This window comes from Numida meleagris, chromosome 23 (assembly GCF_002078875.1).
Source record: "Numida meleagris isolate 19003 breed g44 Domestic line chromosome 23, NumMel1.0, whole genome shotgun sequence".
Classification (NCBI taxonomy): domain Eukaryota; kingdom Metazoa; phylum Chordata; class Aves; order Galliformes; family Numididae; genus Numida; species Numida meleagris.
The window spans coordinates 1,867,029-1,882,529 of record NC_034431.1 but is presented as its reverse complement, the minus strand read 5'-3'; the positions used below and the strand labels follow the sequence as shown (position 1 = coordinate 1,882,529).

Here is a 15,501-nt window from a genome sequence, read left to right as displayed (position 1 = left end):
CAAAGGAAGGTAAAGCCTTGAGGAGAAGCAAGGAGGTGATGAGCATGTTATGCCCAGACCTTTATGAAGGCTTACAGCTTTTTTTCTCCTGTTACCAGGTTCTTTCTGTGGTGGTCACATCATCCTGAGCATCGGGCAGCAGTGCTGGCAGGAGCTGGGATGCTGTTTGCTTGCATAAGGTAAGGTTTGGCTGAACTTGTTGATAGGTGGGAATAGGCCTGGGTTTCTGTTAATGCATGTAGCTGTTGTCCAGGTGCACACAGGTTGGCTTACTGAATGTTGCAATGCTTCTAGCTAGCTTCTACTTACCTCTCAGTTGGCTGTCCTTAAGTATTCCTTTGTGAAGTCATGCTCAGGTCCTCATTGTTGCTGACCATCTCCTGAGGCTCCAAAGGGCACTGGGCACTGTGAGAGCAACAAGAGCCACTGCAGAGCGTGCCACATGCCTCTGGCTGCTCTGAGGCTGAAACCTTGCTGCTCCTTGCTCTGCTTTCTCCAGTGGCAGTTGCCAGGACGAGCTGCAGTGCTGGCTGTGGAGGCTGTGCTCTTTGCTAGGTGGGAAGCTGGAGCACGGCGCTGAGCTGTGCTTTGGGCTGTGCAATGAGTGAGGGCTGTGCATTATCTATCCCCTGTTCACCTCTCGCTCTCTGAGTACAGTGAGTGCTTTGCATGGAAATTGTGCAACAAAGGCCAGAATGTCTTCCAAAGCACTTAGGCTTTCTTGGCTGTGAATGCCCAGCTTTCCTCTAGCTCCAACTCTGGTATTTATCAATTAGCTCGCTCCGGATCCTGGGAACAACTACAGCTGTCCTTCAGACTGCAGCACCCATTTCCTTCTGCCTTACCTCATCCTGCAATCGCTGTCCCACAGGGCACAGCCTGTTCATCTGTCCTCACTTCTGTGCTCATATCAAAGCCTCAGAGGATAAAGGCGTGGAAGAGAAAGAAATCAGTCGCCCAAGAGTTGCATTTGGGCAGAGATAGGTTTGTAGCATCCCACCTGGTGGCAGTGAGCTTGTGGTGTGGGAAGAGGTGGTGCAGGGAAGCGGGCTGTCAGGATGCTTCTGCTGGAGGCTTGGTAAGGAGCAGCAATCTCAGAAGAGGTTGGAGAGGCTCCTGCTCTCACCAGAGAGGGCAGGGCCTTTGCTGTAGGTGAGAGATCAACTTGTCCAAAGGGAGAGAGCGGCTTTCTGGAAGGCAGAGGACAGGAAGGGAGGAGTTCATCTGGACCAGACTCCTGACTAGCTAACAGTCAGCTGTTCCTTCATGTGCTGAGAGGATGTGGGAGCCTGTGGGCTTGCTGAAACGTGTGCAATCAGTGCTACTTCTGAAGAGCCAGGAGTCCCCTGCACAGCAGAGGTGAAACCCTATTCCTCTCCCCTGTGCTTAGTCCGCAGCCAGGAGAGGCAGGGCACTGGGAATGGCCACACAACAGGGTTGGAGCCCTGCCCTGTAGCGGGGAGTAAAGCTGGAGAGGGCTCACGCTGGAGGAACACTGCACATAAACACCACTGTGTGTTAGGGAGGTGAAGGTGCATACAGCTCAGGAGGTGTCCTGGTGACAGGCACCATCCTAGAACTGTTAGCTTTGTTGGTTCTTTTTTCCTTGCAACCTTATTTCCAGCTTTGTAACAGGGAGCGTAACCTCTGGCTCTGCTTCATCAGATGCGCCTGCAGCAAGGCTAACTAGAGCTGACAGATCAGGGCTCTGCTGTTTCTCTGGAGCTAACACGGTGCACAGGAGGGGTGGAGGCATGTCGTAGGGGTGCTGATTCTCAGGGTGCATCTGAGCACCCCAGAGGCAGAGGCTCTCTGAAAACCTTGAGGGAAATTCCCAGAGCTCTGTGCCGTGGCTGGAATCCCACGTGAGCAGGAGGTGTGGAGGGGGAGCAGCTGTGCCATGCCACCCAGAGCTTGTGCCAGCCAGCAAACAGGGAAAGTGGGACGATAGCATGACCCCCTGGGGGTGGCTTGAAATTAAAATCTGCTGCAGGGCCCCATCCTCCCCTGCCACAGAGGGGCTGCAGGACATGCCTTGAGGGCTGTGGAGCAGCAGTAAGGTGATACGCTGAGAAAAAATTACGTTCTTAACTGCCTGAGTGCTGCTGCTCTTTCTCAGCTTCCCACGCAGTCCTGTCACCAGCAGCAGCTCCCATGGCATCCCAAGCCCCATCCCAACACCATGTGCAGACACAGACTGCTGCTCCTGCCTTGCCTGGGGTCACCTGTGTCCCCAGCACCACTGTCCTCTTGGGGACAGCAAGCCAGAGTTGGTCTGACTGCCAAAGCTCCTGTCAGTGGGGTTCCTGGGGATGTGTGCCTTTCCAAATCCCATCTGCCTTGCCAAGCTATTGAGGTGGTGCTGTTCCCGGTCTCTGTGTTTGGTGAGCAGTTCCATCCCCCCCAGCGTCTCTGTGCTGATGTTTGGTGTCACTTGAGGACAGCTGGGAGCCCATTCTGCAAGACACCGTGGGGAAACAGTACGCTTCCCACAGACACAAGCATGGACATCGTTGCCTTCATTGTGCTCTCATTTAAACAAAAACGGTTCCTGTGGATTTTGTTTTAGGGGACAGTAAGTAGCTGTAGCCAAACAGGGTTGTGTTGTTTTTTTTTTCCATAGAGAAGGCTCTGGCTTTGAGTTGAGCTTGCAGGTTGAGAGCATGGCAACTCTTGGAAGCAGAGACCATATGAAATGTAAATGCCTAGAAGGCCTTGCAGGCTCCCAGCTCGCACTGTGCAGCACGGGGATGTCAGCGGGGCTCTGCAGCAGCTGGGGGCTGCACACTGCAGCCTGCTGGCCCTGCTCCCAGCCAGGATCCAGGTCACTTCCATCGACCTGAGCTGTGTTCTAAACAATCACCTAGGTGTGAAAAAATCCACCGCCCGCTCCCTGGGCTCCTCACTCCCCACCCATTGTAGTTTTTTAAATATTCCTAATGAGCTGTCATTTTGGCCGGGGCTCGCTTGGTGACTTAAGGTTCACTGTAACAATGAGACCACAATGGGCAGGCAGAGGGGAAGGAGCGAGGGGCTTGCTGCAGTTTTATGTTTTTTCCCTGCTTGCTCTTTGCTGCAGTTGTTTTGAGTGGTGCAGTGATTTCTCACAGCTGGCCCCGCTATCATCCTGCTCATGTTGCTCTGCGCTGGGGCGAGGAGTGAGCTGGGGGGACTTGGCAGCCAGGCAGCTGTCCCGGAGCCTGAGCCATGAATGAGCTCAGAGGGGGAAGGAGAGAGGTTTGGATGGGAGAAAACTCTATTTGTTTTTTTTTTTTAAGTGAGAGGCTGACAGTGCTGACTGGATCCAGGCACAGCACAAGCAGGTGCTGTGTGTGCTTTGCCCATCCACGGTTCTCCCTCGGTCATGTGGGTGCACAGACCCTCCTGCAGCCATAGGCAGCTCCAATTGAGCCTGTGCCTTAGGTCACCCCAGTACTCAGCTCTGGTTACAGCTCGTGCCCACCCCTGGAACTTGCACGCAGTTCTGCCAATGCACTGCAGTGCTGAGGCGTGGCAGCCCTTGGCTCTTTCCTCTCTGATGCCCCACACTGAGGTTTTTAAGCAGTATTTCCAGACCCCCAGTTCTGAGCAGTCACTTGCTGACAGCTTGCCTTACATCTCATGCTGCGGATTCTGAATGAGAGTTGCATCTGGAGATGTTTCTCTTGACCAATATCCATAGCACCTTTTGGAGCATCCTTCTCTGTCCCTTGATGTCAGCTGTTCTAATATCTCGAGCTGAGTGCTTTGTAGTATTATGAGGATGTTTTTCTGCCACGAACAGGACAGGGGTGAGGTTTATAGCTGCCATGCTACGCTGGTGTCCTTGGGCATATACCTCAAGCTGAAGTGGTGTGCGAGGTGTGTGTCCGCAGCTGGCTTCAGGTAATACAGATTGAGGCAAGCCATGGCTCTGTGTAAGGTAAGGACACAATTGCTGCCTTGCAGAGCCTAAAGAGCATGATAATGCATGCTTGTGGAGCATCAGGCATGGTAACACCCACCAAAACAGGGTTTGCAGAGCTAAACCCACCAGGCTGCTGCTTTGGAGCTGGTGTGATGTGAACTGGGGGCAAACCACAGAAAGGTGATGGTTTCTCCCCCAAGTGCAAAGAGTCTGGCACAGCACCACAGGCTGCTGCTTTGCAACAGCTCGTCCTGAAATGGGTTGCTGTCTCCATTACCCAGGGCATGTCAGCTCCGAGGCTTTCCTGGAGGGTACTGCAAGTTTCATTTTAAACGCAGTCACCTTGGGATTCTTTGGAGATGTTGATGATGTGTTGCAGGATGATCTCCAGCACACGGTGTGTGAATGGTAGAATGGGCTGAAACCAGAACTCCTGTGAGACTGAGCGTGCTGTGAGCTCTAATGCTCATGAAAATGAGGGGCTGTTATTCTTTCCTCTAGATGTGGGCTGTGTCAGCGTGTCTTCCGTACAGCTCTGCTGTTCCCTTTTCCTAGCAAGCCTTGACTTCTCTGCTCCCTTACACAAGCTCTTTGTAATGCAGCAGTCCTCTGTAGATGCAAGCTTGCCTGCTCTGCTGTCTCCTTCACCACTGGCAGCTGGAGAACTCCCAGCTTTGCCCTGTGCATTGCTCCTGACCTGCACCTTGCCTGCTCTGCTTCTGGCAATACTGCTGCTGCGTCCTCTGCCGGCCTCACTCTCGGTGCTGAAGTCTTACAGGACCCCTCTGTTCTGATTTGCACCACAGGTACTTTCAGGGGTGATGCCCTGGACCTGGGGTGTCCTTCACCCTTCACACCTGTCCAGATGTGCTGCTGCCCTGTGATGTGGAGAGACCAAGTGTTCCCACAGCACTGGGCGGGCACTGGCTAAAAGGGCCAGGCCTGATGCTGTGGTACCGGGTGTGGAAGTGGTGGTTGGGTTTGGGCAGCTCAGGGCTTGTTTTCTTGTCAGCTCCGTCCTTTGGGAACACAAGCAAACAGCAAAGTGGGTCAGGGGCAAACACGGGGCCATGGCAGCGATCAGCTGCGTGCTGCCCTGTGAACAAACAACCTTTTATACCTTAATAGTTATTGCAGTTGCCAGGTCCCTGCTTATGTTCTTCCAAGCATCTGCCTGGGCAGATGCTGTGCTGTGGTGGGGAGCAAGCCAGGAACCAGTTCCAGTGCTGGAGAGCTCGCCAATAGTTGTGTGCAAATACTTCTCCTGGGGTTATTCGGATGCCAGTGCCCTGGTGCTCCTCAGTGTGCTACCAAGCAGCTCCAGCCATGAGGCTTTGTGCTGCACCTGCTGTGGGGCTGGGAGAGCTGTGGGATGCTGTTATGGGTGTGCACTGATGGGAGCACGCTAGTTCTAATTCTTCTCCACAGTGTGGTGGAGTGGTAGTGAGGGCTGTGCTTAAGTTGATGCAGATGGGTGCAAATGGGGTTGCTGGATGAGCCTGCGGTGTTTACTAAAGCAGGGCCAGATGTACGTTCTCTTCTTGGTTGCAGCTGTAAACGCTGTAAATGCCTTCAGTTGTCTGGCATGCACAGAAGTGCACATCATTCCTGCTAAGGTAAAATAGAAATAGGAGTTGTAGCTGTGACACTGAGCTTTGAACAGGGCTTTGGCTCCATCACAACTTTCATCTGCAGCCGAGAGGAGGTAGCTGGGGCTCCTTCCCCCAGCAACAAGCTCTGCTTTGAGGTGTGCGGCGAAGGAGCGCTAAGAGCTGAGCTCCCAGCGACTTATTTCCTTTGAGCTCTTGATTACACTGTAGCACGTGGTGTATGATCCAGGATGGATGATGTCCCATCCGTTTCTTTTGAATACCTCATGGATCTCAGTAACAGCTGCGAGCGATTTATTTTTGGGTATAATCAGTTAATGTTTTGGTGAAGTGCTTTGAAGATGTACAGCATCCTCAAATGTGAGTATCATTTCATTGTTACTATTTAACATCTCTCTGTAGCTGAACTACTGTCAGACATCCTCACTTAATAGCCTATTTGGTGTCTGGATCTTTTCCGTAAAGGCAGATTTTTGGCAAAGGGGCTGGTGGAATGACATAACAGAGCTCTCAGCGATGTAGTACCTGTCATGGAAGCCTCTCAGCATGCTTTGAGGCGCTGGTTAATTCTCACCAGTTAGTAGGGCAGCATGGCCATCCATCTCTGGGCAGGTGGGGAGGAAAAGTGTCCCACTGGAGAGCCCCTGGCAGAGGGGAGTCTCCTGCCCCTTGCAATGGATCTGGCAAATGCAGTCCTTGCTGTGCTTGCTCCATGCCGAGAGACATGCCGCTGGGCTTTGCTGCCATGCAGGGGTTTGTGCATTGAGAAGGATGGGGTGCAGACACACAGAGGGCATGCAGGGTAGATGGGAAAGCAATAGCAAGCAGTTCCTGAAGCCATGCAAGTTTGGAGGAAGCCTCCTGCTGCCAGGGGATGGCTTGTTGTCTTGGATTTTCTTGTGATATCACTTGGAGAATGGGCACTGGTTATGCCAGAGTGCTGGCAGACCTTCCTAGAGAGCTTCTGCTTAGGCTGCTGATTAAAACAAGAGATCCCAAGGGCTGCCCGTGGGTGTACATCACCCTCCTGGGCTGCATTGCCCCGCGGTGCTGTCCGTGCTGGTCTCCAGGTGGGGGCAGAGCAGCTTTCCTCGCCTCTCCCATGGCTGTTCCCACTGACTGCTGTCAGTCCCCCACCTCTCATCAGAAAAAAAAAGAAAAGCTTGAACTGAGGAGCTGCTATTGGGGGATAGAGCTGTGGGACTCCAGCGGGCAGTCCATCACTCTCAGACATCAGCATCTCATCTGGAGGACTTGGAAAGCAGCTCCTCCCCCACGTGCATCCCCCAGCCCACTCCAGAGACAGCACAGAGCGTGAAACCAAGAAATGAACCGGCGCTGCTATCCTGACAGATAGAGAGCAACTCTTCATAAAGGACCTCTGTGTTTTTCTTCCTGCCAAGAATCGTTTAAGCAGCGGTCATTAGTGACTCATCTTTCCTAAAACACGAGCGAAAGCTGACGTCTCCGTGAGAAGCTGCATCAGTCAACGTGCTGTGGTGGAGAGCAGCTGTCCATAGCTCCAGCTGTTTGCACCGTGCCTGCGTGCATCCCCTCCCCGGGCCGCATGCTGGGACACAGTATTTGCAGCTCGCTCTCAGGCTCATGTACTACTTGGGGTGACTGACAGTCCAAACAATGCAAGCAGGGAGAATTCCTCCTGCTTACTCATAGCTTTTGTCCCTGGGGCTGCAGGAGCTTTGTCGAAGCCCTTCTCCTGGCAGTGAGAGCTCAGCCTGATAACCAAACAGCCATCCACTGGGTGACAGCTGCCCTCAGCAGCTGCCAGCGGGGCTGGGAATTGGGATATCCTGAGAGAGATGGAGCTTGTTATCGCTGGCACCGCGTTTATCTTCCTAAGGTGCTCATTGAGGCAATGTTATCTCCATCTTGAAGGTAGAGAACAAAGAGGCTGTTGGCTGCCCTTGGTCTCCGTGGGCTCTGTGACTCCTGCGGTGTTCCACTGGGATCTCAGAGTTGCCCTTAAATGCCCCTCTCCCATCATTTGACTATGTGCAGGGGATTTGAGCTGGCTCAGCGTGGCCCTAATGGCAATCCCAAAGTGTCCCAAAAGTGCCTGATGTTGGGAAAGGAATGCAAACCAGGGATTTCAGACCCTGGCCCTTTGTATGAGGGAAGCAGAAGCCAGGCAGGGTTAAATCTACAGATTTGCCTGCGGAGGGTTTCTGAGTTTCTGAGTTCCTTTTCTGTGCCAGGCTGAGGCATCAAGTCTGCTCCTGAAGGTCTGTGAGCTGAAGTCTGGGACTTGAGCGAACCATCCCACAGCCTGCCTGCAGCTTTAAAGGCCAGTTTGTGGCTGCTGAGGCCAAACTTGAAACCTATCTCCTTTCTGAACTTTTCTTTCCTTGCTTGTTCAAATACTGGGAGGGAAGCCAGCTCTGGAAATGAAGTCACTTCTGAAGATGGCTGCTTTCCCCCGAAGGAGGCTCTGAAAATTCCCATTGTAATTAAAAGTGATTTAAAAAAAAAAAAAAACACATCTTATGGACTTGGCCCTTGAATTGGTCCCTCCCAGCTGTCCTCAAATTAAAAGGAAAAAAGAAAAGACACTGGCACTGCAAGGCTTTTTTTATGACAGATGTTATTGCGTAGGATTCAGCGCATTGACAGGCTATAAAAGTTTATTGAAAACAGATACAACTGTCAATGGGCTGACCAGTGCCCGGGCTGGGCTGCTCTGCAGGCTGCTGGTGGAGGGATGCTGGTTTCTGTGGTTTCCTGCACTGGGTCATTGCTGCTGAGAAGGGGCTGGAGGGGGAATGCCCACCATGAGCCATCAGCATGAGTGCAGCTGTGTCAATGGGTGCTGGGGGCTGTGGGGTGATGAGGTTTGGGGTGGCTCTTGTGGGGCTGAGGTTGTACTTACAGCTAGGTTTTTCCCTTATTAATGTCCCTATTGGTGCAAGGCTGGCCTCCAGCACTCCTTCAGCATCCTGGATGAGGTGAGGAATTCTAAGCCCTTGTGCTTCCTTAGGACATTAGAACAATTAGAGGTGTGCTGAGACCTCACAGTATGCTCCTCAGCTTGTAGTCATAGCAAAATGCCAACCAAGTCCCATACCCAGCCGGTCCTGTTCCAACATCAGGGTCCCTGGGGAAGAACTGTACTGTGCTAGTTCATGAATTGTCCCATTGTAGAAAAATGAGGGAAGAGAATGCAGAGGCTGCTCCAACAGCGTCGTTGGTGGAGGTCTGGCTGGTGGGAGCCCAGCCCTGCCAGGTTCTTGTGGCAACTGGGAAGATGCCACTGGTTCCTAAGGTGAGTAGCCCTGATTTGAGCCATGCTTCTTGGAGACAGCTGAGGTTCTTTTGTGACTGGTGGAGGTTCTCAGCAGCAGCAAGCTGAGTAGGGAGCTTCATAGGCCTGCAGCAGGTCTGTGACTTGTATCCAGCATCTCCTGGGGCTCTTCTGAGCTTGGAAGGGAGCTTTTACTATGAAAATAATGCTCTTTCCAAGGAATGGTGGTTATTGGTCGGAGTCGCCATTGACTGTTTTTGGCACATAGTGTCTTTCCCAAGACAGGACAAAGAAGAGGATCACAGCTTCATCTACAAAGCATACCCACAGCCATGCAGATGGCCAACTGCCCATGCACCTTGCTGGCATGCGTGAGGCTGTTGCTGTGGAACGTGGCTAAGGCGATTCAGCAAACTGAAGGTTGCCCTCTTAATTCTTGCCTGCTTGCTTCCGCAAACAACCAGGTACACCTTCAGTCTCAGCGTGACTCAGCGAACGCGTACAGAAGGGAGGTCACAATGTGCCACCAAAGGCGGTGCTGGCTCTGCAGTTTGTTCCAGCAGTGATCCTTGCTGGTGGTTTGGGCTGGCGTACCTTGCCGTGGACAAGGACAAAGGGCTGGCTTGCTTTCGCACCACTGTCCCCGCTAAGAACACGGCTTCGTGTCGAACTGCTGCAGCCAAGTTTGGCAGCGCTGGAGGCAGAGCCCTGACAGCAGAGAGCTGGGTGCCAGATCTGCTGCGTTCACAGATCAGTGAACTTAAACAACTGAGTCATTGCAGAGACCCCAGCAAAAAGGCACCGCATCCAGACTCCGGACCCCTCACCTCGTCGGCCCGTGCCAATTTGGATGTGCTGTCAGAAACCGTTTGCTTGCATTAGGTAAGGACCCTGTTTTTGTATCCACAGCAGTGTTGGATCAAGGTTGCCGCGTGTCATTTCATCACTCTGGCAAATGACAAGCTCAGGGCTTGGAGTGTGGAACCTTATTTTTAATAAAGGAAAAATCTTTGCACTTCTATTCTGCATCTGTCAGCGATCTCACTTGGCTGAGCCCTGGAGGAGTTCATCTGGCCCTCGTGTTAAGGAAAACCAACAAATTAGTACAGATGTTTTTCTGAGAGCTACGGGGATCAGGGATCAGTGATTTAATACTGCCTGATATTTGATAGGGGACGCCCAGGGAATATGTGCTGGAAACCAGGAAGTAATATTACATGAAATCAAAATATAAATATGTTCCTAAAGGTTTAGGTAATTTTTTGCAATTTCCCCTTGTATGGTCTTAAATGAGGTCTCTCCCTCTCCTCCTGTTCTTCATGCACTTGTTCGTGTAGGAGGCTTGTTCCTCTTGAGCTGGAGTTGGAAGCCGTGGAGTAAAATGAAGGTTTTCTGTCTGTGTTCGTGGGCTTTAGGTCAGCTAAGGAGCACTCTGAAGGAGAAGTAAAAAATAAAAATACAAAGGTCTTTCTGCAGTAAAGAAGGAAGGGAAAGTCAGAGGCGAGGGAGGAAGCAGCCACGGTGGGTATAAGGTTTCCTTTAGGGAGCATTGTGACTTCGGGGTGCCTCTTTCATTGCCCCCTCCCCACTGTTCTTTCCAGCCCTGAGAACTTACAAGGACTGGGGTGAACATGGGGACACGCTGCATGAATCCTGAGACCAAAACCAGCCTGGGTTTGGCTCTCTAGAATGTCCTGTTGTCCTCTGATTGACATGGCCTGAGGTAGCCTGTTTGCAGCTCTCAGTTGGATCACAAATAACATCAGCAGAGGGAGGCTGCCTGTAAGTCCTTGTGAGATGGTCTCAGCTTTCATTTTTTGTATTCATTCAGGTGTATGAGGTTTGAACATAGGAGGGGACAGTCAAGCCATGTTTCACCAGTTTCAAGTTTAAGCTAAGGTGGCTGAGAAGACCTGTATCATGACTGTAAGAGACATCTGCACGTCTTGATGGTTTTGACTTGACATTTAGGAGCTCAGGATGTGTCATGCTGGTGAATCTTTGCCTGCCACATCTCCACCGTGGGCTTTGTGTATTGCTCAATGGCTTCACCGCTGCTGGGCTGGGTTTACTGATACCTAAATAACTCACAGCAAGAGAATTTATTCACACCCTCCAAAAACCACAAGATATGGAAAGTTGGTGTTATTCTTGACTCTCAAAAACATAACAGTAACAAAGATGAAGTCATAGAGGCTCAACAATGACTGTCAGGGGGATTTTTGAAATGGTTCACAGCCCCTCTGTCCGTCCATCCATCCATCCCCATGATGCCCAGGGCAGCCCAGCTGTTTGGCAGAGCAGCGGTGACCCCTGATGTGCACGGCTGCATGCTGATGGGCTCAGAGTGAAGAATGTCTTCCTTTCCCACCAGTGCACCTGGAGCTGGCAGGGACTTGGATGCAGGCATAAATCAAGAGGAAGATGACAGGGACTGAAGGTTTCTGGCTGCGGTGCTGGAGACCTGGCATTTTCATGGAGATCACACCAGGGCTGACCTCAGGCAGGGCGGCAATGTTGCTGGTGATGAAGTGCATCCTCTGTGTAATACTGGACCCAAAAGCATGATGCAGTTTGGCTCTTCATCGCCCATTTCTTCATCCCGGAAGATGACATGGACGGCAACTTCCAGCTGCCTCAGTATGTTTCCCCACATTTCTCTCCTTGCCCTTGGGCAAGGGCCCAAAGACTTCACAATGCGTGGTGAGTTTAGTGGTCCCTTACCAGCAGGATGTTGCTTAGCTCTGGCTCTCTCTGCCATTTCTGAGTCAGAGGTGCATCCCTTGGCGCATACCTGGAAGCATTGCTGGTATTTGTGCTTAAGATTACAGACTTGGTCTCAGCTAAGTGAAGGTTTTGTGAATGCCACGTTGATCTTGCTCTGAATGCAGCTAACTAGAAGCCAATGCACTCCTCAGCTGTGGAAACACTGAACCAAGGAAATCCTTAGCAGGGAGTGACAACGTTCTACGCTTAACACCTGGGAAATTCCGGTGATTGCTGCTCCTTTCCCTTTGCTCATTGATTGTGACTTTCCAAAGAATACTGTGACTCAAGGATGGCTTCCCCACCTTGCCCCACAGTCTCCTGGCTTGCATCATGGTTTCTGTAGCTCTTTTGGTAGTCCTTCTGCAGGGAGAGGAAGGCTGAGATTTTTGTAAGGCCTCTGATGGCTTTAAACTGTATAAACTTTGTACTCCTTTTACATTCAGCCTGCAAGCTTAAGGAACATATTCAACTCCAAAAAAATTTCTCAACGTAGTGACAAATCTGCTTCCTATAAACCCAAGCTGTTGGCATTTGCTGTTACCCTCCTTTAATGCTTTATTAATGAAGTTCTTTTACAGCTGTTCCATTATTTCACCTGGGATAAGAGTCAAGGTCACAGGTGGATAATTACGTGGGTCATCCTGTTTCTATCCTCTTAAAACTCTGGCGCAACATAAGCTTTCTTTCAGTCCTCAGTGTTCCAAAGACTTATTAAAAGTCAACATTAATGATCCAGAGCACTCTTTGGCCAGGCCTCTTTTAAATCTCAGCTACAAGTTCTCTGGGCTTGCTGATTTCCAAATACCTCATTTACTAGCTGTGGCCTAACATCCTCTGTAGTTACTGTTGGATCAGAAGCTATTTTGTCATCACGTGATGCAAATAAATCGCCCGGCTTTCCCTCTGACACAGGATGGCTGTGAGTGTTGTTAGGATACCTTGGTAGACCCCATTTCTGCTTGACTGGTCCCAGTTGCACTTATTGCATTGAGCCAGCGCTGCTGTTGGGAGTTTTGAACTATGCCATGTGCCCATCCCAAGGGGAATGATATTCTCCATCTCGTCTCAATGGGAGGAAGGCAGACCTTGGAGGGATGCTTACTAACACACGAGGGTGAGAAGTGGAGTGAGGAAGCAGTGATCTAGCAGAAAGCCATCAGCAGAATGGAGGCAGATAGGAAGTCACCCTTTGGCTGCAACCACGTGGCTGTGAAAGGCTTGGCTAACTGGTGGAAGAACTGGCATCCCACCTCCGAGTAAAGGCTTGAAATGTGCTGTTGGGGCTCGCCAAAGTGAAGTGCAGAAAATCATCGTCCACAGGCAGGGAGTGGGAGTGAGCACAGTGGTGCAGTGTGGGTGGATAGCTCTCTTGTTGTGGAAAACTGTGAATCCTGAATGAAATGCAAAGTAGGAGATTCAGCAGTGTCTGACGCTGCCTGCCTGGCCAAGCTGGTGAGCAGGGTGACTGCTCTGTACGTACGTTAGGTGATTGCTTACAGGCGAGCATCGTCCTGGGGAAGTATTGTAGAAACACCTGCTGGATCACTTCTTTGGCTGCTGCTTAGGCTTTGATTTATCACATTCAAGTTCTGAATTGCATCAGAGTATTGGATCCTGTGTGGCAAACCTGTTTCCACCAGTCTTGGTAGGCGGAAAGCTGTGGCCTAGAATAGGAGCTTGAGAAGAGGCTGGCGTGGCTTCCAGGCTCCCCTAATGATGGTTCTCTGTTTAAAATAGCCTCAGTGCCAACTGCTTGTGTGTTAGTGCGAGCAGAGCCGGAGACACTATCATAGTGCAACAGGTGAACTGTGGGATTTTGGGGATAAGATAAAGCCCAGAGCTTCCATGTGTGTGCCTGTTGGTTTCGTAGGCGCAGAGCTCGAGATGTGGGGGGGGTTAAACATGATCCAACAGAGATAAACCCCCGTGTGACCATCGTGCAAATAAGCATGTGGCAGCACTGACGTGCAGACTGCCCCTGTGACCTATGCTACTTGCAATGACTCCAGAAACCCTGTGACATTTCTTGCTCGAGTTATGTAGTTGTTTCCCCAATATTTACTTATATAACTATTTGCTGTGACATAGAAGAAAACAAGTAAATGTCAAGGAATAAAGGCTATTGCTCATGATTTATTCTCAACCAGTTAATTTAATTGCCTTTCTGATTGAGTAATAGGATATGAGGATAAGGAGGAGTAAATTTGTGTGTCTTTGACTTGAAGGTTGTTGACACTGCATTGTGGACCTTTCTCTAAGTGGGAAGGGATGGCCTACAGGCTGCTGCTCAATGTAAGCAGGAGAAAAACAGACGTGGAACAGTTGTTAACGGTTCACTGCCAGAACAGAAAGCTTTATTAAGTGAGATTTTGCCAGGCCTGAAAAAAAAAACCACTCAAACCCAAAGTGTTTCATAATCCCAGAGGTTCTGGATCATAGAGGAGGGAACAAGCACGTGTGTCAGCCCTGCCAGGCAGGGAGGTGCTGGGAGCCTGCTGGAGGATGAGCTGGGTTGGAAGCCAGCATCACACTGGGGAGGAACACCCTCTGTGCTGGCTGGGGAGCACGCCCTGTGCAGGATTTGTTGTAGGTGAGGCTTGCACGTAGATCACCAGGTGCATGAATAGAGAAGGAAGGACAACTGGGCAGCTCACAGCTCCGCCTGGGAGGGTTTGGGGTTGGCTTAGGTTGGCCACATGCAATCTGTTACCGCATATAAAAGGCAAACGGGCTGGGAATTACGGACAGGACTCTTGCAATTCCTCAGCATGCTGCCAGCTGTCACCTGTGGGAGCTGGCAGCATAGGATGGGGTGTGTGTGTGGGGGGGATTCTGTACGTTCTGTGTGCACACATTTCTATTATAGGTGTCAAAATCAGGAGCACGTACATCTCAGGCTCTCTGCAGGCTTCCAGGCACCGTCAGGGGGTGACAGAGCAGTGGAGGTCTGGGCTGCACGGCAGCACTTTGCCTCTGTCCATTGGGAGCTTTGGGCTGGTGAAGCTTCTGCACAAGGAACCTTATCAGTGGTCTTTGGAATGAAAGCCATCCCCACGCAGCAGTCCTGATGTCACTGCTTCAAACCCTGGAGCTGCTCTCTGACGGTTCAATGAGGAGCAACCTCTGCTGGCAATCACCCGCTGTGTAAGGCCACCAGGAGGAAATGGTTCTGCTTAGCAGAAACAGCAGCTTCAAGGGGAGGATACTGTTAGGTGGGATTGGAGCTAGGACCAGACCCAAGCAATGAGTGTACCCAGTAGCAGGGCTGGCGTGTGCCCCAGCTGGCTCTGCACCTTGTTGGAGGGCAGGTGGCTTCCAATAGCTGTGCCAGTTTGAAGCCCTCCAGCAGATATTGAGCCTGATGAAAGGCGAGGTGTGCATCCCCTCTGTGCCACCATCTCAGTCTTACTCCTGTATGGAAAATTTGGCAATAGGTCCATGGTGAGAATATAATACCCAAACGTCACGAATTGGGTCACTGTATTGCAGAGGATTGGCTGAGTGTGCCTAAGGAAAACACCTTCAAGGTTTCCTGGAAGGCATTAGGTCTCCCCATTTTGGTGCAATCGTTTTAGTGTTCCCCTAAGATTTTAATGATGTGTTGTAGAACGATTTGCAGAAATTAATGGATGTCTGAGCCAGGAGTCAGAAACCAGCTTTCGTCTCAGGCTGAAACTGTTTGGAGGATTTAATTGCTGAAGTAGCAACAGGACTCTTCCTTGTAAAAGTTCGCTTTACTCAACAGAACTGGATGGTTCCTCTAACGGGAAGGTGTGGGGAAAAGGGATGCAGCACAGCAGCACTACAGAAGGGCTGTGGGAAGCGAGGAGCTGACCATTCCCAGCACTGCTGCAGTCAGTGGGACCTCTGGGGAGGCTGACGTGAGTCACAGAAAGTGGTGATAAAGATAATCCTTTGCTCTGGTCCTGTCTGGCTGTTTGCTCAAACTCAGCTCT

At 51.1% G+C, this 15,501-nt stretch overlaps 1 protein-coding gene across 3 annotated transcripts in view; it reads left to right on the top strand.

Annotated features, from left to right (window-relative positions):
- The window catches only part of SNX19 (sorting nexin 19), a 98,376-nt gene that overhangs the window by 32,952 nt on the left and 49,923 nt on the right, over positions 1 to 15,501 (top strand). For 2 of the 3 annotated variants that reach the window (XR_002432593.1, XR_002432591.1), the window contains one exon: positions 99 to 178. The exons of the other annotated variant lie outside the window; for it this stretch is intronic. The gene's annotated coding sequence lies outside the window, so the exon portion shown is untranslated. Of the gene's footprint in view, positions 1 to 98; positions 179 to 15,501 lie in introns of those variants that run through there. 3 annotated transcript variants of the gene reach the window in all.